The sequence below is a fragment of the Sus scrofa genome, chromosome 4 (assembly GCF_000003025.6).
Source record: "Sus scrofa isolate TJ Tabasco breed Duroc chromosome 4, Sscrofa11.1, whole genome shotgun sequence".
NCBI lineage: Eukaryota > Metazoa > Chordata > Mammalia > Artiodactyla > Suidae > Sus > Sus scrofa.
In genome coordinates, this window is record NC_010446.5 from 128,701,065 (window position 1) to 128,726,039 (window position 24,975).

The window sequence follows — 24,975 nt, forward strand, 5'->3', positions numbered from 1 at the left end:
TCTCTCTCTCCCCCTCACCTGTGTGGTTTCTTTTGGAAATTCAGAATACAAATAAAACAAAGACTTATTGCCTCCTAAGAAATTATAATAGATTACATGGGATGGGACAAAGGCTATACAGACTGAGGCAGGCTTGGAAAAAGAGTGAATACCTGCAATTATAAACAGAAATAAACAGTTCTTCCAATTGTCACACCTACCAATGCCACAACCGCACAAGAGGGCAGCAGCCTTTTGAGCCGAGGGATCTCTGATTGGCTAAGAAACACACATCAGTGAGAAATACACCTTAGCGGGGGACAGCAAACATCAGCAAGGCAAAGGCATAAAGATACAGGAAAAAAATCTGAAAACGAAGATCAGATGATAGAAACATGAAAGGGAAAGAATAAGAGGAAAAGATGGAATGAAAATGTACAGGAAAAATGGAATGAAACTGGAGAAGGAGGCCTTTCCCTGGGATGGGAGCCATGACCCTAGCATCTCCCAGCTTCTTGTTCTTGAGCAAATTATTTAACCACGCTGAATCGCGTTCCTTATCTACCAATGCAGGTGATCACACACATTTTATAAAGTGGTTGTGGGTATTAAAGGAAAAAGTGCCCACGGGATGTCAGGTACACCGAAAGTACGCACAAACGAGTAGATGTTACACGGTTTTCTTTTTTTATTAGAGGTCTGCGTGCCCCGTATGACGCTGCGCCCTGAACAGACCAGAAGAGAAGTCCTGTGAGAACAGTCCTGCAAGCAGCGTGTTCTACACCGTGGTTTTCAGGCTGCCTGCCCAGCCACAAGGGGGAATTCACTCAGGGACCCCTGTGCACACTCCCTCCCGCTCCCTACTCCGCCTTCACTAGAAATTCCCACCTCTTTCCACTGTGTCTGGTTTAGAGATCCTGACTGCTGCATGCACGAAAAGCTACAGTCATAAACCGCTCAAAATTACCACATTATTTATTCAGAATCGTCAGCTTCCCTGCCTCTGATGACCCCATATTATCACACTCTGAAATTAGAAACCCCGCATTTGCAATTTGACTGTGTTGGATCTGGGTTTTCACAACATGCAGTTTGCACAGTAATAATACTTACAGATCTTTCATTTTTCTACAGAAATTAATTGCCTAAACCACAATGATTTATAGTCACACCGAACATGATTATTAATTTTCCTGATGATTATACCTGTGGGCGGCAACAAATCTACTTGTGATAGACCTGGCTTTGAATTGCTGCTAAAACTAAAATGTCCATAAGGTAATAACAACTAATTTTTACCTTAATCAACTTACACTTAAAAGAATTTAATATAGGGCACTTGTGCCTTGTGGGGAAACCTGTTTGAAATATAAGGTGCTGAGTTATTTATGAGAATAATTATATATTGGTTACTCTAGTTTATACTGGGAAATCAGAATCTGAAATTAGTCTGAGATACATTAAAAAATATAATGAACTCAGTGGAGTTGTGCACACCGAAGAACTTTTGCACTAAAGTAAATATATTACCTGGCACAGCTACTCTGGTTATGGGAAAAAAAAAAAAATTAAAGCTCACTAAACCATGCTGCCTTTTTTCCTCCCTTGTCCTGCCAGCGCCTCGAAGTGCTGTCCTTTTTAACAAGCCAGGTAAAGCGCTGGACACCTAACAGACCTGTCCATCTTCCGCACTCCTCACCCTAAAACTATTTGCAAAGCGCCTTGCTCTTGGATTCCACTGAGCACAGGTCCCTCCCTAGGGCTCTGGTTGAAGGGAGGGAGGCTGGGTTACGGGGCGTCACCCCCAGATCACGCGGTCTTGTGTCTTACACTCCTGGTCCATTTCCTGGTGCCGGGGAGGTTCATTCATTTCCATAGGTTTTTCTCCCTACTGAGATAACAAGCTACCAAAAAAGAGAAGGTTCTGATTATTGGTTGATATGCATACCTTATATAATTCTGTATGTTCCTATCCCAGAAATATTTAAGGCTTTTTCCCTGATTGGTGGCATTATGCAGTTATGCAAATAATCTGTTATATCTAGGCACATTATGCCGTTATGTAAATGATCTATTTCATTTGTATTTCCCACAGAGTAATGGGGTAGGAAGAAATGCTCTCCTGCATTTCCCCTGGTTTTTAATGAGTTGTTCAGACATATTCAGCTGGTGATCAGTCTTGGGATTTCTGGGGCTGAGTGTGAGTTCGCCTTTCTGTCCAATCGCCACGATCTGTCTCTAACTTTCCTACTCAATTCAGCAAACATTTATTGAGTGCCTGTTGTGTACCAGGGGTCTGTGCAGGTGGGGATATGCTCAGGTAGGTGCCGGGAGGGACGGTATTGATCTCGTGACCCTCCCTCTCTGACCCCTGGACACATGGCGAAGCTTGGTTTAACTCCACCCATTTTAGAACTTCTTGTCATATCAGAAAAAAAAAAAAAAATTAAAGCTCACTAAACCATGCTGCCTTAATTTTTAATTCAGAAAAAAAATTTAAATAAAAAAGGATAATTTAGAAGGGCTCATTGCATGTTATGCAATGAAATATACAGAGTAAGCTAAATGGTTAAATAGAAATACGGCCGTAGGCAACAGGCTGCAAGTAAGATACAAATCTAACCTCAAGGAGGACCCGGGATGAGCTAAAGTGTCTTTGCATTTGGGAGCTGAGTTAAATCCACTCATTTGCCTGGTACATGGCCTCTGGTCTCTGGTGTCATCACACATGCTGGTCTACAACCCACGAACCCAGGGACCTGAGACCAGCTCGCTGGCTTCCTTTTATCCAGATGGATACACCAAATGCAAAGACGTCTCGGGTTCTCTGTCCGTGGCTCTTCAGCGTGTATCGTGATTCACTTAACAAATACTTACTGAGCACCTGAGGGCATCGCTGGCCCTCGTGGAGTTTGGTGGAGGAGAAACTGATCTGAGCGCACAGGCGCTAAGTGTGCCAGGAGCTAGGGGCTTGGGCAGGAAGGTGTCCTGGCAGGCAAGTCAGGGAAGGGTCAGACTTTCAGGTCCTGAGTCGTTTTTGGCCGTGTTTGGCTGAAATGGTATGTTTTGATTAACTGCTACGTCTATCTGGGCAAACACTGGCGCATTTCTCGAGATAGACAGTCCATGACTTCGTCTGCGTTCTCCCCTCTGTGAGAGCGTTGTGAATGGGATTTTTTTAAAACTCCTCCAGATGTGGATGGGAGGAGAGCCGTTTCTGGTCGGAGTGTTCCACCAAAAGCCTTTCCCCCGTCCTTAAACAAACAAACAGAAACAAACAAACCTCTGCATTTCTTTCTGTGTCATATGACTGCTGCCGTCTAACCATTTCATAATCACTTGTGTCTGTTGAATCAGCAGTAAGTACTGATCTGATGATAATAGTTAACTCCCCTTGTAAGTGGAGGAACTTGCTGCGGAAGATAAAGAAAGACAAAATTCTTAAACCGTCCACGAGTCTCCGCATTCTCAATAGAATAGCTTGGCCCTTCCCTGCTTCTGCGTAGAGTCCAATTCAGTAGCACTGATTCTGTGTAGAACCTGTACTGTTCTTCCTGATTATTCATGCCTCTTTCCTTGTAAGAACATTCTATGTCTGAGGTCTTGCCACACAATGTACCTTTGGTGGGCGAAGTCAACGCTGCCTGCGAGGGTAGCTGGGACATGTGACTTGCTTCGGCCATTGAGACGAGAGCAGGTGTCGGGTCGCCTGTTCTGGGTAAAAGCTTTAGGGATCCTCCCGCGTGTTGTCTTCATCTCCCTCTTGTTCTTTTCCTGCTGACAGGAGGATGACGTGTCCCAGAGGAGGCCTGCGCCTTCTGGTTCAGGATCCTGAGATGAAAGTCACACGGAGCAGGGCGAAGCCCCCGCCAACTGAGAAGCAAGGCTCCCGGAGTGAAAGCTGGCTCATAAATTCAACGCCACAGGTATGTGCGTTCTAAGAGCTGGATGAAGGAGCACGGTCTCCGCCCTGGGGGCATCACAGGCTGAGGGCTAACGCGTCTTGTGTGGTGGCTACAAACCCTGGGAGGTGTCGGAGGCCACCGTGAGTCTGAGTCACTAAAGTAAACTTTATTCACACTCACACACATTCTAGGTGCTCTGTACGAAATGAAGACACAACTCCCTTCTCCCTAACGCCAATTACACGGTTCAGAAAGGGTAATAATACCGTCGACCTAGATTTAGAAACCATGGCAAAAATATCGAGTAATCCCTCTTCATTTAGCAATCTCTGTGCCCCTGGTCTGTATTAATTCTGAGACTTAGCAGTTAGGGTTAGTGACTAACTTCTTGACTGTCCTCAGGGAGAGACGCTCGCTCAACTCCTCTGCAGATGCTTTGAGTGGCACCTGACTTTAACCCCCAAGGTTGGTATCAAGTATTCCCAATGTCGCTCTTTGGTTCTAAGCTGGTGTCCCAATTCTAACACGTAGCTGTCTTCAGGATGTGCCTAGGATATCTGAAAGCCAGGAGGCCATGAGCAGCCCGGGCAGGAAACCTACAAATGCCCAGAGCCCAACATTGCTTGAGTGTAAGTGAACTTGTTGAATTTACAATAGCTGGAAGATTCCAACAGCACTCTTAGATATTTATAACGTGGGATAAAATGACATTTTGGCAAGTAAAATGCTCCTGGGAGAAATGCAGCGTCATGGTCCCGCATCAATGCCCTCCGTAGAAGGTTCTGACCAACCCACTTCTAAGGCGTCTTCTAATATTGCGGAATATACGTGTGTCTCGTATCTTATTCTCATGAATTACTTCTCTCCTTATACGTTTCCTGGGTTCTTACTATTTCAGAGAAAAAACACGAGTTACGCTTGCAGTATTCCATGTTCATCTCCACAACAGTACAGTTTTAAGGGAAAGAGACAGAAAAAGAGGACGTAGAGACGCCTGATAGAAAGGGGGCGAAAGAAAAAGGGGAAAGGCAGTTGGGGAGGAAGAGGGAAGGCAGAAGCAAGAAGCAGAGAGGATGGGGCATGACCGACGAATGAGGGAAGCGAAAAGAAGAGCCGCCCCTTGAGGTAGAGAAGCGGGGAGCAGGGGAAGAGAGTGAAAAGAGGGAAGAAAGCGGAGAGGAAAGTGGTGCTTGGAAGACATTCTGTAAACGCAGAGAAAAAACTAAAGACAATGCAAGGAAAAGACAAAAGGTGAGCATTTGAGAAGGAGAACGTGGCGTTCCCTGCTGGCTCCGTGGGTTAAGGATCCAGCAGTGTCAGCGCCGTGGCTCCGGTGTGATCACCAGCCCAGGAACTTCTGCCTGCCGCGGGTGTGACCAAAAAAATAAACAAATTTAACTATTTTTTAAATAAAATAAAAGGAGAAAGTAATGCTTTTAGAGCTTATTATAAATGTGAAAACAAGAGGAAATGTTTTAAGGATTTAGGGACCCAGAGGGATATGGCGACAAAGGGGACAAAATGAAAGTGAAGAGAAGAGAAAATGTTTAAAATTGTCCACAGACACGCATCTGCTAGAGGGAACGGTAGAGAAAGAAGTTAGAAATGAGGAACCGGAAAAGCACTGTTTTTTGTGGGTTTTTTTGTTTTTGTTTACTATTCTCATTACATTTTGTCTTTTTAACTTTTTATTATTGTAAACGGAAGGAACCAACAATACCAGAATTGCATCGTAGGCTTCATTCTCTGGGTTATATTACACGTATAAATCTGGAATGGTATTGGACAAAAGTGCACCCCAAAGGGAACGCACACATAAAAGTCAAAGATAAACTCTAACTTGACAGTGGGCACACGCACACATCATCCTTTCCTAAGGGCACACACCCTTAGCTTCCGAATGCCAGCTTTGAATTATGTCTGCCTCGCGTACTTTCAGCCTTGTTAAGCAGAATCACAGGCGAATATTCGGTTGGCGGTTTCTTTGGAGGAAAAGAAGCTCTCACCGCAGGTAAGACGCTGAGGTGGTGGAATCGTCCAGCTTCAGGCTTTGACAGCGGATGTGACCCCTGCCACATACAGACTGCGTCCTTCTCGCCCTGCACAGGCAGACGCTCCCACGTCCTCTGAGGAGGGGCTCTTCTTGTTGGCACATATTTCCTTTTGTGGGTGTTTCACACGCTTGTCTCAGGGAATTAAGTTCTTTCCTTGGGGCATAAATTTTATCTTAGCGGAGAGAAGGATGAGGCATCAGTAGTCCCCTTCATGCCAAAAGAAAAAGACAAGAATGTCTTGCAGTACGTGTGCCTGGTCTCTGCCCGGCCGGGCTGAAGTTTGCTGTCTGCAAAAGTAGGACGTCTTTTGCAGAGTAGGCTGCTTGCCAGATTGAGTCTGGGCCTCATGGGCCTGGGATTTACTGTTTTTAATCATTTTTTCTGATGGGCATTCTAAATACCTGTTTCATGCGATGTTTAATTTCAGCACAGCAGGTATTAGTGTATCCAAAAATGGGAATAAGCCACCTGTTTTCCTTGTATGATGAAATGCCTAAAACACAGCTAGGTTTTTATAGCATCTTGTCCTGTATCCCTTAACAGCCTGTGCCCGTTCCTTTAAAAAAGGTACTTTTGATGGATTCCTCTGACCATTTCGAAGATGATTCTCCATAGCTCATCTTCCCCACGAAGAACATGAAACTCCACATCTGTGTTCGTTTGGACAGGTTTTGAACCAAGACTCACTCACCGGAGAGAGTCTGGGGGCTGCTTCCCTTTAAAAATATGGCAGCCTGCGGACATCAAAGGACAGCAATCTCTCTAAATGTTTCCGTGCGGATGCTGACGACACCAAGAGACAGTATCTTCGAAACTGTCAGCAACACCATCGACAATACCTTTGTAAAAACGATGTGGTCTAAGGAAATGCTGAAGCCCTTGGTGTCGTGAAGACGTCACCTCAATGGGCCAAGACTTGTGAGGCCAGGGCAGCAACGGTAGGCCAGAAGATCCAGGACAATGTTTAAAAGAGAAGAGAATTGCCTCTTTTCTTCTTTTTTGTTTATTTTTACTTATTGCCTCTTTAATTGCTCCAGGAGGGCAGACCAAAGGAATTGACCACGGAAATACATCAACTTAGCAAACATACACGCATCACACGTACACACACACTGCAAGAAGAGGGAAGAAACCAGACATTTTCCTAGAGGAAGCGGCAAAGTCATCTGAGCATTCAGGAGTGAGAGGGTTCCTCCATTTGCCAGAAAACCTATGTCAGTCAGCAAGTGTTTATTAGGCATGTCTACTAACTGGCCCCGGGTGCAAAGCTTTCCACATGGGATGTGCGACTGTCTATGACCAAAGATCCTCGAAACACTGAGCCAAGTCTTAGCCATTTCTTTTCCCCCATGTCCCTCCTACGTCTTCCCCCTTGGTCCATTTCGATGCAAATAAGTAGATAAAATTAAAGTTTTATAAAAGATTCTTTAAGGGGTAGCGTAGACGAAGGGGGCTCAGCAAATCTCAGGAGGCAAAAAAGAAGAAATTATTAAGAATACGGAGCTCAGTCAAATGGCTTTCCCCCTTCCATCTGCTCTCCAAATCGCACCTAGAAGGATGACTCCACAGATCAAAGCTGATACCACGATTGATAAATCAAATTTGATAATGATACGTCAATAACGCTCATCAAAGCTGCCGCTCACTGCGTACTTAGCACATCACAGTAAATTCTTTCTGTACCTGATTTCCTCTCGTCTGGCCCTTGTTGAAGTGGCTTTCCTTCGCCCTCAGGATAAAGTTCAAACTTTAGTAACGGATTAAAGAAGCCCTTGCCAGGGAGATCCCTTGTGGGCAGTGGGTTAAAGACCCCGTGTTGCCGCTTCTGTGGCTCGGGTCACTGCTGTGGTGCGGGTCCAATCACTGGCTGGCTCTTTTGGTTCTTGGTGAATCCACGCCAGATCCTTTGATCCATGGCACCCAGACTTGGCGTTGAACCCAAGCCCTGCAGCAACCCGAGCCTCTACAGTCAGATTCTGCACCCACTGCTCTGCTTCTTGGGTCTCATTTCCCACTACCTTGCATTCCAAACACCAGCCTTCCAGGACTTCCTTCCACTCTTCTAAGGCACCTTGCTCTCTCCCTTCAGGGCCAGCCCTCCTCGGTCTGAAGGCATCAACTCCCATATCACTTCCCCTGGGAAGCTTCTACCTCACACATCCCAGTGGGTGGGCTTTCCCTGCTGGTACACGGAGCACCTGTGGTCGCTGTCATTAACGCACCGATCTGGATGGATTCTGAGTTCCTGCCTCCATATTCTCCATTAGACCATAAATTCCATATGGACAGAGAGACTGAATATGCCAGACTTACAGATTGTTTCCAGTAAATATTTATAGAATTAATGGATAGAAAAATAAATCTCCATCTTTATGTATTGCTTCAAGGGAGAGGGAGCCGCAGGGACTCTCTTTGTCTATGATATGTGCCTACTTTGCCCCAAAGGTGAAGACAGAATTCAGTGTCTCCGGTATTCACGTCACATGAAGTCTGTTCCTACCCAGAGAGCAGTGGGGCATTTTCCCTGCAGCCTAGTACCCTGTTCTTTCATAGGGGCCATGTGGGACGATCATTTGTATTTATAAAAAAATAAGTCTTTTAAGTATTTGCTGTTGGAATTGACATCTGTGCCCACCTAGCTATGCAGATACCAGCTTGCCTTGAGGGCCGTGGGAACCGCTGAATTCGGAGGGGTGGCAGGAGAGCACCGACAACCCACAGCACCCGCCTGATAAAATGGATTCTCTGAGTCTCTTGTCCAACTTTAGTTACACTGACCTCACAAAGTGGATACCTTATGTTTGCAAATTGCTGCAAAACTGCAGTTTGAGTTGAAGGCGGATTAAAGAACTCAGATCAAAGATGACACCAGTCAGATGAACATAAAGCTGACGCCATCTCTTCCTAGCTTGAGCTCTTCAACAGCCAATCCTAACTAAAATAAGGGCAAGATAACTTTATATGGCTGTAAGTCAACCAAAATGAGTAATAACAAAAATGTTTCAAGGCAGCTACCTTTGTTGTCACAAATGATCACTGTTGCTCTGGGCGCTGTGCTTGAGGTGGTACCTAAAGAGAGAAGCACATGTGTGTAATCTATAAGCCAACACGTATAGATGTATGCTCGAGGGATTTTTTTTTTTCTATGGAGGGGGGTTCCCTCAAAAGAAGAACCTTGGTCCGGGGGGACCCAGTGTCTTCCTTCTCGCCCATCCTACTTCCCGCCCCGTCTCCCTCCTTTCTCTCAAAGCCTGAAGCCTGCTGCTTCTTTTAAGGCCTCTTGATGGTCCATCCAATCCTGCGACACCTGCCCGCTTCTCTGGGCCAACCTCTGCAGAAGAAGTAAAGCCCCTAAATCAATGGCAAGCTGCGGCTCTACGTCCAAACTCTGAGATGCTGGAGCAAAACCTCGAAGGGCTATTCCTTTACCATCGGTGTCAGTGCAGGAAAGACACTAGCAGCTCCTGAATACAGTGAAAGATAAGCCATGGTCCCCCCCAGGGGACTAGGGAAAAGAACCAGTGAATACTGAGGAAAGGCAGACCTGCATCCCAGGTGTCTGATCTTCCTTCTTCTCTCTGAGCTCAGGCCTCCTTCCACGATGCCTGTGTTTCATGCTGACACCACAGAGCCGTTGCCGAGACTCTCACCTCTGCGCACAAAATGCACTATAAAATTGCACGAAGGCCGTAACTATCAACGAATAATGATTTACATGTTATTGGATCTGGCTTGAAACGGCAGGACCTATCAGTATACAAGGTTTTAATGACTTTGCTGAAAATCTCAGAAATAGAACAGTTGTCTTGAAGGACTAGGGACGCTCGTCCAGGGTTATTCTAGCGGAGATTTTTAAGACCCTCGCTTAAAATTTGACATATTAATGATCGACTCTTCAACCCAACATTTCTTGCTCTGAAAGTGTTGAAAGGAATTCGCTCACCATTGTCCTTGTTCGTTGGAAATGAATGCGTATTGATCCCTGTATTGATGGACTACTTTAGATAAAAACAATACTTTTCAAAGTACACGTGAAAGAGGTTCAGAACTAAAGTGAAAAGGTAACTTGGGCCGGTTACCAGGTGATTGATCACAACTGATTTTGCTGTCATAGAACATAACTTACTGTGACACTGCTTATCTGGGCTCTGGACTCGGCCCTCACTGAACTGTGCATTATGTAGGAATGATTGATGCGGGTTTGACTATTCTGTGAGATTCACCTTTCAATCCATTTTCCATAGCTGACGTGCAGGAAAGATGAGTTCTGCTGAAAAATTCTTTGGGAGGAATGCACGATTATGAATTCAAGTGGTCTCTGGCCATTTTGTTCACTGGATCGTGCGAATTCCCACTTTGCCTAGAAGCAGAGAGCCCACGCCACGCCTGGCTCGTGGGGCAGTATTTTTTCCAAAGGAGATAGCGTCTTTGGTCTGTGTCAGAAATTTAAAAAAAAAAAAAAGTGGCTCAAACCCTACGAAGATCAGAGGAAAAGAGAGCGGTTGGTGTATGTGCTCGGAGAGAAAGAGCCCAAGACGGGTCTCTTGGGAGCTGTAACACTTGACCTTTAGATCCTGACCCGCCTCAATTCAACCCTATTTATCCATATCATTGTAACTCACTGAAATATATATTTCTAACATTTGCAGGGGATTAGATTAAAGCCCAGACAAATGGCAGTGGACACGCAGTGATAGAATGCCTTCTCCGTCAGATTAGGGGATGCTGAATTCACGATCTCTTGGTCCCCTTCGGAGCAGGGCTTGATGATGTCAGGTGACAGCTGTTTTCATCCAGCTTTTCTTCCGGTCAGTCTGTTTCTCACAACGGTCCATCGCTAGAGATCTAGTGCTCTGTAACCACTGGGCGCGAGGAAGAATAAAGCCTGCGCCTTTGCCTTCCTGAGATATAATAAGTCTTAGGGAACAAGAGGACCCTAAAGGCTCTTCGCTTCTAAAAATGATTAAACTTCATTCAAATCACAGCCTGTAACCCACTTCTGGGCATAGTATCAAAGCCAGCTCCATAGGTGTGATCGAAGGCGGAGGACTATTCCTGCCTCAGGTTTTGCACAAGAGGAGTTTGCATGCATTATCCTCCAAGAACAGATGGCCTTTTACCAAAATCCTATGCATTTTGGCACTTGGTGAGTGTCTTAGATGGCATTAACTGTAAAACATTTCTTTTTACATAATTATGGCTTTGTTTTGAGTGTGTGCTAAGATGGTTATAAAAGTTTTAAATGCGAAGGGCTCGGGGAACCGGAGGGAAAAAAAAATCTTTGAGCAAAAAGGAAAGCCTGTTGTTAACAATTAAAGTTCACTATTTCCTGACAGTCTTTCAAAAACCCCTCTACGTGGTTATTTGAATAATTGTTCCCCAAATTACACCATTATCAGAAATGTATAGAAAACACAAGTTGTGGTGATTACCAAACACCTGGAGAATTAGAGCTATTGTTTTCCGGGTACATTTATGCAGCAATGAGACTGTCTTTGTCAATAACTGATAAAAATAAAGGCAGAGAGCCCCGTGACCCCTCTAATAATGAGAAATCCTTCTCAGGGCTCGGGAAGGGTCTTCGCCTCAGGCATGTGCTCAGATGCCCGAATCCATCACCCTCGCCTTGAATGTGTTAATTGACACGCTTGTGTAAATTTTAGGGAAGCCATAATATTTTTGCATGGCACCTATTAAAAATATTTTTTTCTCTTAATTTCACCAGGGAAGCTGAGACTCTGAATTTTTCCCCTTGCAGGAGGGAATAATTTAGATTTTCTTCCATCCCTGTCAGAAGTTGAACAGACGAACAAAACAGATTCTTCAGAGACAATTTTACACAGAGTTACATCCATCCAATTCAATTATAAATTAAATTGACTAACGAACCATAGCTCATTATGGGAATCAATTACTCAGAACTGTCTTTGGACCAAAAATGTGGAAAATAAAAAATAATGGTCATACTTCAATATACCAGATTGTCAGCGTTTGAAAGCTCTGTTTTTCTCTAGCTTGGCATAGTCCAACGCCAAAAAGAAATGATAATCATTTGTTTTACAGCTCCTAGAGATGTTCCCGTTGTATGAAGACTGGTTAATTCTTGAGTTTTGATCTCTTTGGGACGACTACCTCAGGCTTTTCTGAGATGACAGGCCAACCCTGGAGTCATGTAATCACAGGGGGATTTTTCAGATCAACTTATGCAAATGTGTTATTAAAAGAAGCCTCCTTTTAGCCTCCAGTGTCACCCAAGCAATAAGAGTCAAAAATCTTGGGAGGTCATGTTGAAAGCATTTTATGAGTAAAACGACTGCAGTCCCAGGATGGGGGTGGGTGCAAAACCCTCTGGAGCATTTTTTCAGTTCAGTTGTTTTTGGTAAAAGTAAACCCAAGGAGACTCCAATGTCTGCCTTATTTACCGAGCAGTAGGGCCCGTTAAAGGAACAGGATTAAAACAATAAGACTCTCAAATCTTCCTCCTTTTGTGGTCCACAGCCTGGAAATTTTCCATCTGTTACAGTGAATTAAAAGCCCGATCTGCTTTGAATGTGTGTAGGTAACGTGGAGATGCTTGAGCACCTACCTGTGTCAACGCTGGGGACAGAGCGGGAGCTGCCGCCCACGGAACACATCACAATAGGATGGTCGAAGAACAGCCCTGAGACGTTTTCAGGAGAGGAACTCCTGGAGACGCCTTCGTTTTCCTTTTCCTCGTGTGCTTATTCACTCGCACTCGAAGAGGAGCGAGAATACACATTTCAAACTCAAGGGTTCACCTGGGGAGCGAAGCTCTCTGGAAAAAAAATAAATAAACCACTTCTTTGTGTATTTTTCTCAACCAACGAAGCCAAAAGGAAACTGTTCACCCAGGAAAAGCTGTCCTACACATGAAAACAAGTTAATCCTCATAAATATATGTCAGCATCATTTTGCTTCGAACCTCATGTTTTTAAAACATCCATTTCTTAAAATGGATTGAATCCGAGTTTGTTTCCCTAAAACACTATTTTTTAAAAACATCAGACATGGAAGAGAAGTGGCTGGAACTGTTCAAATGTGTGTCGTAGCTTATTGGGGGCGGCGGCGGGGGGGTGCTCCTCATTCGTTTGCATTTTCACTGTCAGAACCAGAGGGAAGCTGAGTTGCATTTCTCATCGTGTTCGACAGAAAAAGGAAGAAGGACAAACGGACGTGTAGTCAGACATGTACGCATTTAATAAAAGGTCCCTCGAAAAATCATTTCAATAAATGGGGTCGTAGTTCAGGAATTCAGGTTCAGGGTTCAGAACTCAGAGTTCAGAGATTACATAATATGTTTTGGATTAAATCATTTAAAAGACGGGGTTGGTGGTTTTCTGCCATAAATAAATGCAGCTTAACTCACTGTTTTTATGGCTTTCTCCTTTAGATACACTTATGTTTTTGCTAAAGTATAGTTAATTTGTGATGCTGTGCCCATTTCTGCTGTACAGCAAAGTGACCCAGCCGTACGTAGACACACGTTGTTTTTCTCATCGTATCTTCCACCCTGGTCTATCCCAAGCGGCTGGACCTGGTACCCTGGGCTGGACGGCAGGGCCTCATCAGTTCCTCTCACACTTAGACTAGATAAGCAATGAGACCCAATGGCTTTCTCTTGGAGTCAGGCCTGGATTCACATCCCGACTCTGCCCCTTCCTGCCTGGGAGACAGTGAGCTGGTCAGCCTCTCTACACCTCATTTCCATGCATTCTCAAACCTGGAACAGTGATAATACCCATTCCCTGATGTTGCTGGAGAGGCGGATAAGGAAGCGCTCTCCAAGTTCGTAGCGCGATGCCCGGTACACGTACGTGTTAGCAGCTGTCCTGTGAGGGTTCAGATATCTTAGCTCTTCCCTCATGTACTATGTGCTCGCACTCGAAGCGTAGCAGGAATAAACATTTTACAATTTATAGTAATTACAACCATAGACATTTCTAACTTATAGTTCTTATTTTATAATTTCAGAAGAGGCAACAGCACCACTGCAAACCCAAGGGACGAGAACCTCCTGTCTCCACGCCATCCTCGCCATTCTCGGCACTTTGTTAAAACCAGACCACGCCCTGGTTCTCAGTCACCAGCCCACGTGGTGGTGGGCAGGGCTGCTTACAAAAGTGGGACTGGTACCCGGGCTCTGCAGTGGGACATCCCAGGGCCTGTGGAGCACGTGGAACAGCTGTCTCTCCACACTCCCTTCCTCCCAGGCTCTTGGCCACATCCCCAAACCAACCAGTGCTCAGGGCCACCCCTCAAAGGTCAGGCTGTCAGAGCGGATCACTGCTCGCCAGGTGAAAGCTGCCCTTCAGGCCAGACTCAGCCAGGACAGGGAAATGAGAGGGCAGTTGCTGATCATCTGTCAGAATTTCAAAAGCCTCCAGCCTGGTGGAACAGGGCAGTGCAGGAATATCTTGCTCCTGAGCCCACGTGCAACTGAGCATTAGCGTTATCAGAAGTAAATACCTCTCTCTTCCCTCCTTCGTGTAGCGATAGGCAAAGAATCTGCGTTGGAGAAGCTGAAACCAGACTTGCACTATATCGCAGGAGTACTTGGCAAAGCCTTCTGCTGTGTTAATTTTAACCAATTAGAAGAGCCAATCTTCTTTGCGTTCAGAAATGTATTAAAAGCTATCACATGCAAAGGCTGGACATGCCCGCAATTAATTACTGGTGCCAGCTCAAGGTCTACCATTGGCTATTGCCATGACAACCTTTCGAAGGCCTTGGCGCACCTGTTGCAAGATAGAAACAGCATTAGGCAGTTGGTTCCTGCACTTGGCCTCCCTCTGGCCTATGGGGAATTCGTACTAATTAGAATTAGTTGCCCTTCTGTAGTCCAGCTCCTGACACAAATTGCATTCTGTAGCTTTTTGTTCCTCTTGAGTTCACAGACAAAATAGCCCCTGCCATGTTGGAAATGAAGCAAGGCAATAGAAAAGGATTTTATGTAATTGGCTAATATACTTGAACATTTTAACTAATATCTTCGGTGTTGGTTTCCGGGAGGGAGCTGGTTTACTTTCTTCTCCTGTTACTCGGAGTCGTGTGTGATCATACAGGTTCCTCATTTTAATACGGCTCTTTCGGGTGTCGTTAACCCATTGTCAGGCTTAACGGCATGGAGGACAAAATGAGTGACCTTTGCAAACGATAGTTTGAAACGGCCCCGTGGTGATGGTGACCAGAAATTCAAACTGCAACGGAAACGAAAGGACCCTTTCTCACGTCTCAGGAAAGAAAAACTTGATTGAAAAAAAGAGGCCGCAGAGGAAGAGCCCTAACGAAACAGAAGAGCCAAGAGATGAAAGAAATGATTAGCATGTGAGCACATGCAGCTTTGCCACAGACTCTGTGAGACCTAGAGAGACTCCAGCCGCAGGACCCACAGACGGAGACTTGAGAAGAGAAACCCTGGTCAGCGGTGCCCAGGCAATACAAACTCTTACCTAGAAACATCTTAGGAGCCTCAGAGTTGAGGGAAGAGATGCCACAAGCGCTGCATCTTAAGGTGCATCCGTCTTCCTGTGCCGGAGACGAGAGCCCTGGCCATGGACCAGTGTCCTCTAAGAAATGAAGTCCACGTGGCCTTTGTAATTGCCCTGTGGAGCCTTTTCAGTTATTTCTAAAAGTAGTAAAACTTCAAAACACAAAACCAAATGGATGGCCTAAGCCATGCCGGTTAGATTTTTCACGGGGCGGACGGAGCCTGGAAGCCTCAGTTTGTGCAGCTCCTGACCCAGAAAGAGGACTTGATTCGGGGCTTCGCTTTTCCTGCCCAGGTACCTAAGTTTCCAAGAACTCACGAGGCCAATGATTTCATGCTTGTTATTGGCTTTCTCTGTGCAAGAGGTTTCTAAGCAGAGTATCTTAATCTCCCTACAAACAAGCCAGATCGAGTGTTATTTTTATTTTAAAAAGATCCTGTGAGAGCTAAGAGCATGTTCCTTTCACAGTAGATGTGTTCTTACTTGGGGAAGACGCTTGCAACACCACCATTTGCTTGTTCATGAAAGGAAATGGAAGTGGTTTTAAAATAAAATCTATACACATCCCAAATTCATTCTTCAAGCTACCATATCAGCCTCGTATTGTTCAGAATGGGACGGAGGCCAGGAACAAATATCTCTCTTCCTTTCCCTGACTTTGAATCTGAATTCTGAAATGATAAGAGGTCCTTTAAAATTCTTAAAATAGATGGATTCAGGAATGTCTGAGCCAAGGTAGTATATGCCCAGCTACTCGCAGATAAGCCAGAACCGCCTTCGTGAGGGTATTAAATGGAACATGCAGAAAATGTGCAAAATGTGCAAGAAAAATCCCTAAAAAGTCCAAGGAAATGTTAAAGTCTCAATTTAACTGAGAAAATTACCTATCTGCTCCATCTTTTCTGTTCTCGAGTACTGTAGGACTCCTGGAGAACAACGAGAAAGCCATTCACTGGAAAACAAAAACCTTCCAGATGAAAATGCCAAAGTGTTTATCAAAGAACAGGACTCTCCACATTTTCTATACGTTGGGAATTTTTTTTTTTTTTTTTTTTTTTTGTCTTTTGACTTTTAAGGGCCGCATCCTCGGCATATGGAAGTTCCCAGGCTAGAGGTCGAATTGGAGCTACAGCTGCCGGCCTACACCGAAGCCATAGCAACACCAGATCCAAGCTGCATCTTTGACCTACACCACAGCTCACGGCAACGCCAGCTCCTTAACCAACTGACTGAGGCCAGGGATTGAACCTTTGTCCTCATAGATACTAGTTGGATTTGTTAACCACTAAGCCAAATGAGAACTCCTGTGTTGGGAAATTTTAAGTTTATTCTTTAGCTTGTAAAACTCTCCTTCTCCTTGAGCCACTAGGGAGAGACCAAAAAAAAAAAAAATTTTTTTTTTCTCTGTAGCATCCATAACGGATAGCTTCCGTAATAATAACATAAATGAAAGTTAACACAAAAAGTAGTAAAAACCACAAGACACCCCAGTTGAGGAGGCCAGGTTAGTTAATTGACTTGCCAGCATGAACAAGCTGAAATTTCTCCAACAGCCAAAGTATAAAATGGGCAACCCACGCGAGTTCCCATCGTGGCTCAGCGGCTAACGAACCTGACTAAGAGCCATGAGGATGCGGGTTTGATCCCTGGCCTTGTTCAGTGGATTAAGGATCCAGTGTTGCCAGGAGCTGTGGTGTAGGTCACAGACGCGGCTCAGATCCCGAGTCACTGTGACTGTGGTGCAGGCCGGCAGCTGCAGCTTCCATTGGACTCCTAGCCTGGAACCCTCCACATGCCTAGGGTGCGGCCCTAAAAAGCAATAATCAGAAGTAAAAATAAAATGGGCGACCCTGTAAGATATTTCCATCGGTCTGAAGGCTTTTGTAGATAGTGACCCTCAAAGGGCAGAGGGTCCACAGGACCAGAGAGGGCTGGTCCTCTCTGACATCCTCTGTGTTAGCGGGGCTGCTCTCGGAACTAGCTCACACACACACCAAGATTTACCCCAGGGGTCACCTCTTCCCGCACGTCTGGTCTACTGCGCCCCCCAAGTCCCAAGGGCAGAGGAGGGGTGCCTTCCTCCTCTAGCCCGACTGCCTCGTCCTGTCTCCAGCCTAACTCTTCACCTTTTCACTGGCATCCTCTCCAATCCACAGATTTCCAAAGCAAAGTAGCTGTCTTCTTCCACAAGTACCGAGATACAGAAATTAGGTTTACTCAAATAAGAGCTGCAAAAATGTCGCTACCCATGTTTTGTAATCTTCCGATCATTCCTCTGCCCTTGGGCCAGGGCCAGTCTACGAGCCCCGCAAGGCAAAACTGTGGGTCCTCTGATACCTGCTCCCATGCCTGGCACACGGCAGGTGCCTAATAACCATTTGATGGATGAAGGCATGAAGGAACGGACTTCATTGCGTGCTGACCACCAGGGTAACACAGCAGTAGGTCTTGACAACTACCTTTACTCCACCCGCTTCGCAAATTGGGTAGAACAAGGTCATTCTGGAAGATGAGCATTCTGGTAAAGAATGCGTGCTTTGGAAAAATGCCTCCAACAGCTAACTCGTCCAACAGGTGCTGCCTATTCTGACAACAAAGTGTTTAAATTAGCAAATAACATATCCCCTTTGGTCCCAACGGAGTTCATTGCTCTTTCTCCGACCCAGGTTCTTCTGGCTTCTGAAAAAACCAGACTGGGGGATGAAGGAGGGTGTGTGAAGCCCAAGAAGGGAACAGCCGTAAAGCTGGGGAGAGCCGAGGTCTCGGTGGCAGCCGACGGAGACTTGTCCTGACAACAAACGGCAGCCTCTACTCCTGACTTGATTATTCATGGTGACCTGAGAATTTTTGTCTTTTTCCTGAAGAGTAGATCTCAACTGTGATGGAACATGGGGGAAAACTTAGGCCTAGAGCCAAAAGTCACACTTAAGATAATTCTGAGCTGACAACTCCTGAGCCAATGGCAATAACCTCTGAATGTCTGCCTATAACATTCTGGGGTTCTCAAACGCCCTGCGAGTGAAAATGAAAGGAAAGATGAGGCACCTCGTGATTGATAGGCACTTCTAAGGCCCAGTGTCTCTCCACATAGTTCATCTTTTTGATCTGACCTTTCTTCCCATTTCTTTATTTTTAAGTCACCAAGGCATTTCTCTGAAAAATCATCTGTTGCAAAGGGCCCCAAAGCAAGTGTGAAGGAGAGAATAAAATCATTTATCAAAACTGTGTGAATTTGCAATTCATAATAGGCAAGAGGCAATTGAAGAAGATAGTTTTCTGCCATTGGCCCTGCTGTCAAGGTAAACGTGAGGAAGGTAATTATAGCAAAGTCGCCAAAAGCGTTCTTTTACGGATCACGAGATAAGGTTCAGTGTGATTTCTGGTTAAGGGATCAATACCAAGGGGTTTTCTTCATCAATGTCGAGTATTATAAATTCAGACGAGGGATGCACATCTGTTTCTCAGCTGTTGTGTTTCATTGGGAAAACACTGTAGCAACCCCCAAATGCTTCAACCACAACCCTCAGCGCTTTTCTCCACTTTCCAAACCATGGTTCCTTCGCCCCCGGCCCCGGCAGAGAAGGCTGGCATTATACTCTACGAAGCCAAACACGAAAGCATTAGGCCCTGGAGTATATTTTTCCAATGAAGACACTGGCTTTCTTATTGGAAAGTAATGTTCTTCAAAGAGCCCCTAAGCCTGAGCACTCTGCAAGCGTGGTCATCCAGAGTCACGTGGCGCAGCACCAAATGAGATTCCTCTGGCAACCAAACCTCAGGAGTGATCCCACCCTCAAAGTCAGTTTAATAATAATCCCGCAGTCTGCGGAGCAATGGATGCTTCCTGAGACCAATGAGCTTCAAGCCACGGGGTGGGGAGGGCATGCATGAACACACATCTGTCTGCTGGGGAACCCTTGGCATCCGCTTAGCCTGCAGTGAGGGTCCAAAAACATCATAAATGGGGCAGAAGAAAACACACATCCTGCATTTCTTTAGTAATTGGAGCAATTAAATAACTTCATTCTTGGATGCTGATAGCATTCCTCATTAAGTTTGACGATGTTTATGAACATTTTGTGCCAACTCTACCTTTTAAAAGAAAAAAAGATAAACGATAAGACTTTGGTTATCAAACTTGGTTGGGAGGTAAGAATTGTGCCATGGACTGGGATTGTATCTGCCCTCGGGAAGAGGCCAGGTGACCTTGGGAAAGTTACACCACGTCTCTTGGCTCAGCCGGCTTTTCAGGAAATTGGGGGTCAGGGGGTGGGCTAAGGTGACCACCAGGTCATTTCCAGCTCTGACATTTAGTGAGATGGTTGCCAGAGCCAAGACTGGCCGTTGCTAGCTGCAGAAAGATAAAGAGCTGACTGCTCTTTCCAAACAACATGCTAAGCTTTCTAGTCAAGTGTATTCACAGACTTTGTTGCTATAGTTTAGGTAGGAGAAAGAGAAAAAAGAAAAAAAATCACATATCAGTTAGCTATTGCTGTATAACAAATCACACCAAAACTCAATGGCTTCAAACAATAAGTATTCACTGTTTGTCATGAGTTGACGGATGCGCTGAAAGTTGGCTGATCTGGCTCTGGCTCAGGTCACCTTAGCAGGGCATGTTCATCTGTTTGTGTTCATCCAGGGAGTTGGCTGAGGGCTGCTGGTGTAGGAGAGCCTGACTGACCTGTGTGGCATTTGGCTGACTGTAGCTGGGAGATGAAGATAATTGAGCCACGGGCCAGATCAGGCTTATTCTGTGTTGAGATATAGGCCCAGAACTGGCCTACTATCACTTCTGCCATGGTCCACTGGCCAGAGGAAGTCACGAGGCCAGCCCACATTCCAGAAGTCAGAGGATAAGACTTGCCTCTTAATGAGAGAAATGACAAGGTCATACGGCAAAGGCTGTGGATGCAGGGAAGGGGGAAGAATCATGGTCACTTTTGAATTCGATCCCTCTTTGTCACAAACAATAATTTGAGGGCTTTGGGAATATAGTGGTAATGGAGATCCAATCATTACCTTCAAGAAAATCACAGTACAGAGGTGGGAAAGAGCCAGACACAGCTAATGAGAATGCAGCATAATAAACAGCGTAGCCCTGGAGAAAGTCTGGGGCCTGGCTGCGGGGCAACTCCTGCTTAAGGGACTCAGGGAGAGCTGCTCGGAGGTGATGCCCTTTGAGCCTGAATCACTCAGGGCTGGATCCCAGGGCCAGACTTGGTTCCTGGCTTACAGTAAGTACTCAGTAAATAGTTGGTGAATAAATAAATGAAGAATGAGGCGTTGGCACAAGAGGACTGAAAAGAAAATCATTCCAAGGGGAGGAACCAGCATGAGGTAGGAAAAAATACTTACCATTTCGTCTCTAAGAATATTCATTTTCTCAACATGTATTTGCTAAATGTCCACTGTGAGCTAGGGGTCGATGCTGGGGATACGGAACACGGGCCCACAGGGCGCGGGAGCGGGAATGCAGCCCTATTCGTACTCTCCTCCTGCTGCCGTCTTCAGCCCCTGTGCCTCCTCCCACCGACGTCACCGCTTCCACTCGCATGTGACGCAGTCACCATGGGCACATGCAGTGATGCCAGCCGATGGCTTCTGCTGGGCTCCTCCAACCTCAGGATACGCACTTGTTCCTCCGTGGCCAGACCCCCGGTCATATCTCATCAGAAGCCCTCCTTTTAATTCTTCCAAAGAAAAAATGCCCCCAAAGGATATAAGTCTTAAGTAATGCTACTAGTTGGAATGCCGGATATCTTAGAATACTGTCTAGGTTTTATGGAAAGCATATTCTGGTTCTGGGGCACGTACAAGCCTGGCGGAGTTTTGCAGATCTTGCAAATATATCTGTGCTCTTCCAAATGGCGGGGGCTGGGTCAAGCTCCATCCCTTTCCATCTTCTCCATGTGGTTTAAGGTTAGTTGCCAAAGGTATAAATATCACAAGAGATTTGCAGGGTATTTGGCAGGTTCAGGACCTTTGTCGGTGGGTGCTCAAATCCTATGACTGTGTTTTCTCCGTGTGTATAGCACTCATCCAGAGTGGAAAGATTAAGACTCCTTATCAAATGTACCCAGAGTAACCTATAAAAACATAAGTAGAACACACAGATTAGAAGTATTAAATGTCCCTACGTTTGTTTGCCTGCTTGAATTCTATTAGGCTTATCTCGACTTCTTTTAAGAGCTGCCGACATAGATGCGTTTCCATGGGCTGAAATGTAGGAGTCTGGTGTTTCTACTTGACTTTGTCGTGCTACCTAGACATCTATGATATTCAGAGACTCAACAAGCAGATATAGGTACTGACCAATCAGAATGGAGGTATGGAGATCCCAGGAGTGCCAGCCATTAACGTTTTGTTGTTGGGTGGCAGTGGATTTTTGGAAGAGGGGTGCTCTGGTCACCAGGATGGTGGGAGTAGGAGTGCTTTTGCAGCTCCTGGCTGCCTTTCTTGACCAATCATCACCGTTGGCTGTGCCACAAGGTAGATCTGCACCTGGTCCACATCTGATGAACCCCTGTCTCTCTGCTTATGACCAGTCATGGTCAAGCTCATTGTCATATATTTTAAGACCACTAAATCAACTATACCTCAATTTAAAAAAAAAAAAGATTCGTTATTTCTAACATTTAGGGATAAGTCCATGCACAAATTGACACATTTTCTTTGCCTTTATTTTAAGTAACAGCAACAAGTCTTTTTTATTGTAGGGAAGAAATTATACATTTAAGAAGACCAGAATGAGTGACAAATAGCAATGTGAAGTCGGCTTGCTAAATGCGTCCTTAAAGAAAGACAAGTGCCAAACTCCTGTGAAACCAGACAGACCTTGCAACGGGATAGCAGCATCAGCATCTCCTTTCTCCTCCTTCCTCCTCGCCTCCACATGCTTGGAGTCTCTCAAGCCACATGTCCTTAGCCTGTCTGCCTGGAGGTCTGGAGGTCTGAGCTCCAGCAGCGCAGGCTTTGCTGTCAAGGACTCGTGGAAAACAATCCAAAGATCCAGTCTTCAGTGTGGGCACTGGGCTTCATTTCCATGTTGTTGTTTTTCTGGTCTTTGAAGGCAAATTCTTTACTGATGCAGTAAGACTGGAACTTGGTCAACAGAACAAATGTTATTTTAAACACCATAATGATAATAATTTAATCAAATGTGATTTACTTTTAATAACTTTATTGGCCCTTTCATTTTGAAAAGTGGCCACGTGAATGGCTTGCTTATGCATTTTTAACGAGAGAGGGGAAAAAAACGCTGCTGCTTGTAGGAGCAGAAGACTAATGAGGCTTATTCCCACACTGTTTCCTGGAACTGAGTCAGCCAACCCTGCCGTTGCAAGTGATTGGCCTGAAACTCCAATCTTGATCAAGCCAAGGGCAGCCTTGGACCTGGTCCTTTCTCTGGACCTTGAGGGTGTCCACCAGCCAGATCCATACTAATACGCGCCCTGTGCCTAACTGCTTACAAAGCACTTCCACAAACATGTGCTCCTTTAAGCCGCACGACTCCCCTTTCACGGAAGAGACACTCGGAGTAAACTGGACTTAACCAAGGTCACGCCGCGGGTAATAGTGGAGCTGGACTTGAACTCCTCAAGCTCCCACCTCGGCACCATGGTGGGTGACGGGTTAATACAATGAGCTGAGGGGGTCCGTGCTGTAATTGTGAAAAGAGCTGATTTCTGCTTATCCCTCAACCGTGCCCTCTCACACGAGAGCCTGAAAAAGAAAAACACGAATAAATAAGTCAACATTCAATCTACAAACTGCTGGGTGAACACACTTTGCCAGGATGCCGAGTTGGAATGACTCACATTAGAAAGTTTCATCCCCTCACACCTAAAGGCCTCTCTAATTTAAGGGGCTTGGAACAAGGGGAATATTGTTCCTGAACAATCTGTGAATATAGGACGGGGCCATCGTGAAAGCATTTGCGGGTTGTTAATTTTCGTTCTGCTGGGATCCGAAGCTTATGGAACTCATTGTCCAGATTTTAAACTTACACTTATTTCTAAAACTCGCTTTTCCAAAAATAAACTTTTTAAACTAACATGCACTTGTGAATTTCAGAGAGTCCAGCCACAAACCGAATTAAGAGGATCGAGGGGTGAGATCTGGTGATGATGCCAGAACACAGTCTTGACTCCTTCAAATCGATTATTAAACAAAGAATAGCAGCAGGCGAGGGGCTGGGGCAGAGGTGGGAAATAGAGGGAACGCACGTTGCAAGGGATCCTCCCTCCCCAGCCAGAGTCTCCCAAAAGCTGCTTGGAGAAAGGAAAAGGTGACTGGGGAGTTTATTTATGCCTTTTAAAAAGCACTGCCAATCCCAATTTATCAGTTACCGTCTTGTGACAATTTATTCATTGTTCACTGTTAGAAGCCAGAAGTTACACAGAAATGCATGATTGGTGATAGCTTCTCTATTTCAATATGGCATAATAGAGATAACACAGTGCCCAAAAGCTCTGCAGCCGACTTTTTGTCTGCTTTGTCTCTTTTCATTACTCTATCAGAATCTTCATTTAATATAATCCAAAAAAGCAAGGTAATTGCTTCACTTATCGGTTATCATCGCTCTCGCATACTTATCGTGTCAAAATTATTTATGTGGATAGGCCAGGTTGATCTTGCTGCCTTCGAAGCTTAAAATTTGAATAACTGTTCTGCCAGTTAGGTTATCAAAACTGCGGTATAAGCAATGAGCCTCCGTTCTGGATGCTGGGATGGGGCAGGGAGTGACCTCTGAGGTGCGCAGGTGGGAAGGAGAACCCTGGGCTCAGGGGGCCTCAGAACCAGCTCTTTGGGCGAAAGTCCAGAGGAAATGGCCCCAGAAAGAAGAGGGTAACTGGGGGACTCACTGTGCAGCCCTGTGACCACATAAGAGAGAAATGAGGCCAAGTGACCCTGCCTTTCAGTGCCTCCCCTCAACATCTGTCCTCTGAGTAACCAACACATTTATTCTAGAGGACAGGACGGACACTTCAGCCTGGGTCTCCATAGACCCACCTCCCCCTTGGTACCTGAACCTCCACACATGAAGGTTGCCCTTCACTACCCGTTTGTTATTTTTTGAATTATCAACTATTTTGTAGCTTTAAAGATACACTAAGCTAACGCGGAAGGTGGCAGATTGTCAGTCTAGAAGTGAACACTTTTTTCTACAAGATAATTTGTGCTACACAAGCCTTGTTTTGAGGCATTGAGGACTTCTTCTTTTATAAATGGTGGTGGTAAAAAGACATTACTTTGGAGGGTTGGTTCTCATCTCAACATTAGGGATCGTGGCTGTACTGACGCAGAACAGTTAAGTCGCGGTAAATTTCGGTTCTTGCCAAATCTTGGGTGGTCTCGCAGTGGGAGTCTCAGAACCTACAGGGACTCTGTATCCCAACTCCCCCTGAGCCACCTGCCTGCTCGCGAAGCATCTCTGGGGTTTGAGTCCTCCTGGTACGGCTGGACCTTCTCATACTCAGCCAGTCCAGTCAGGGCATCCCTAGAAGGGAACAGTGATTTTCTCCC

General features: G+C 45.4%; 2 long non-coding RNA genes across 3 annotated transcripts; one reads left to right on the forward strand and one right to left on the reverse strand.

Annotated features, from left to right (window-relative positions):
• LOC110260391 lies at positions 659-22,157 on the reverse strand. Of its 2 annotated transcripts, none has more exons than XR_002343641.1 (3): positions 20,806-22,157; positions 3,263-12,734; positions 659-1,883 (listed from the first exon to the last, which is right to left on the reverse strand). It is a non-coding gene; the product is annotated as an uncharacterized LOC110260391 (long non-coding RNA). The 2 variants fall into 2 exon arrangements; XR_002343642.1 differs by lacking the exon at positions 659-1,883 and having other exon boundaries at positions 2,422-3,392; positions 3,599-12,734.
• Positions 17,280-23,500, forward strand: LOC110260390. Its single transcript, XR_002343640.1, has 2 exons — positions 17,280-20,787; positions 22,167-23,500. It is a non-coding gene; the product is annotated as an uncharacterized LOC110260390 (long non-coding RNA).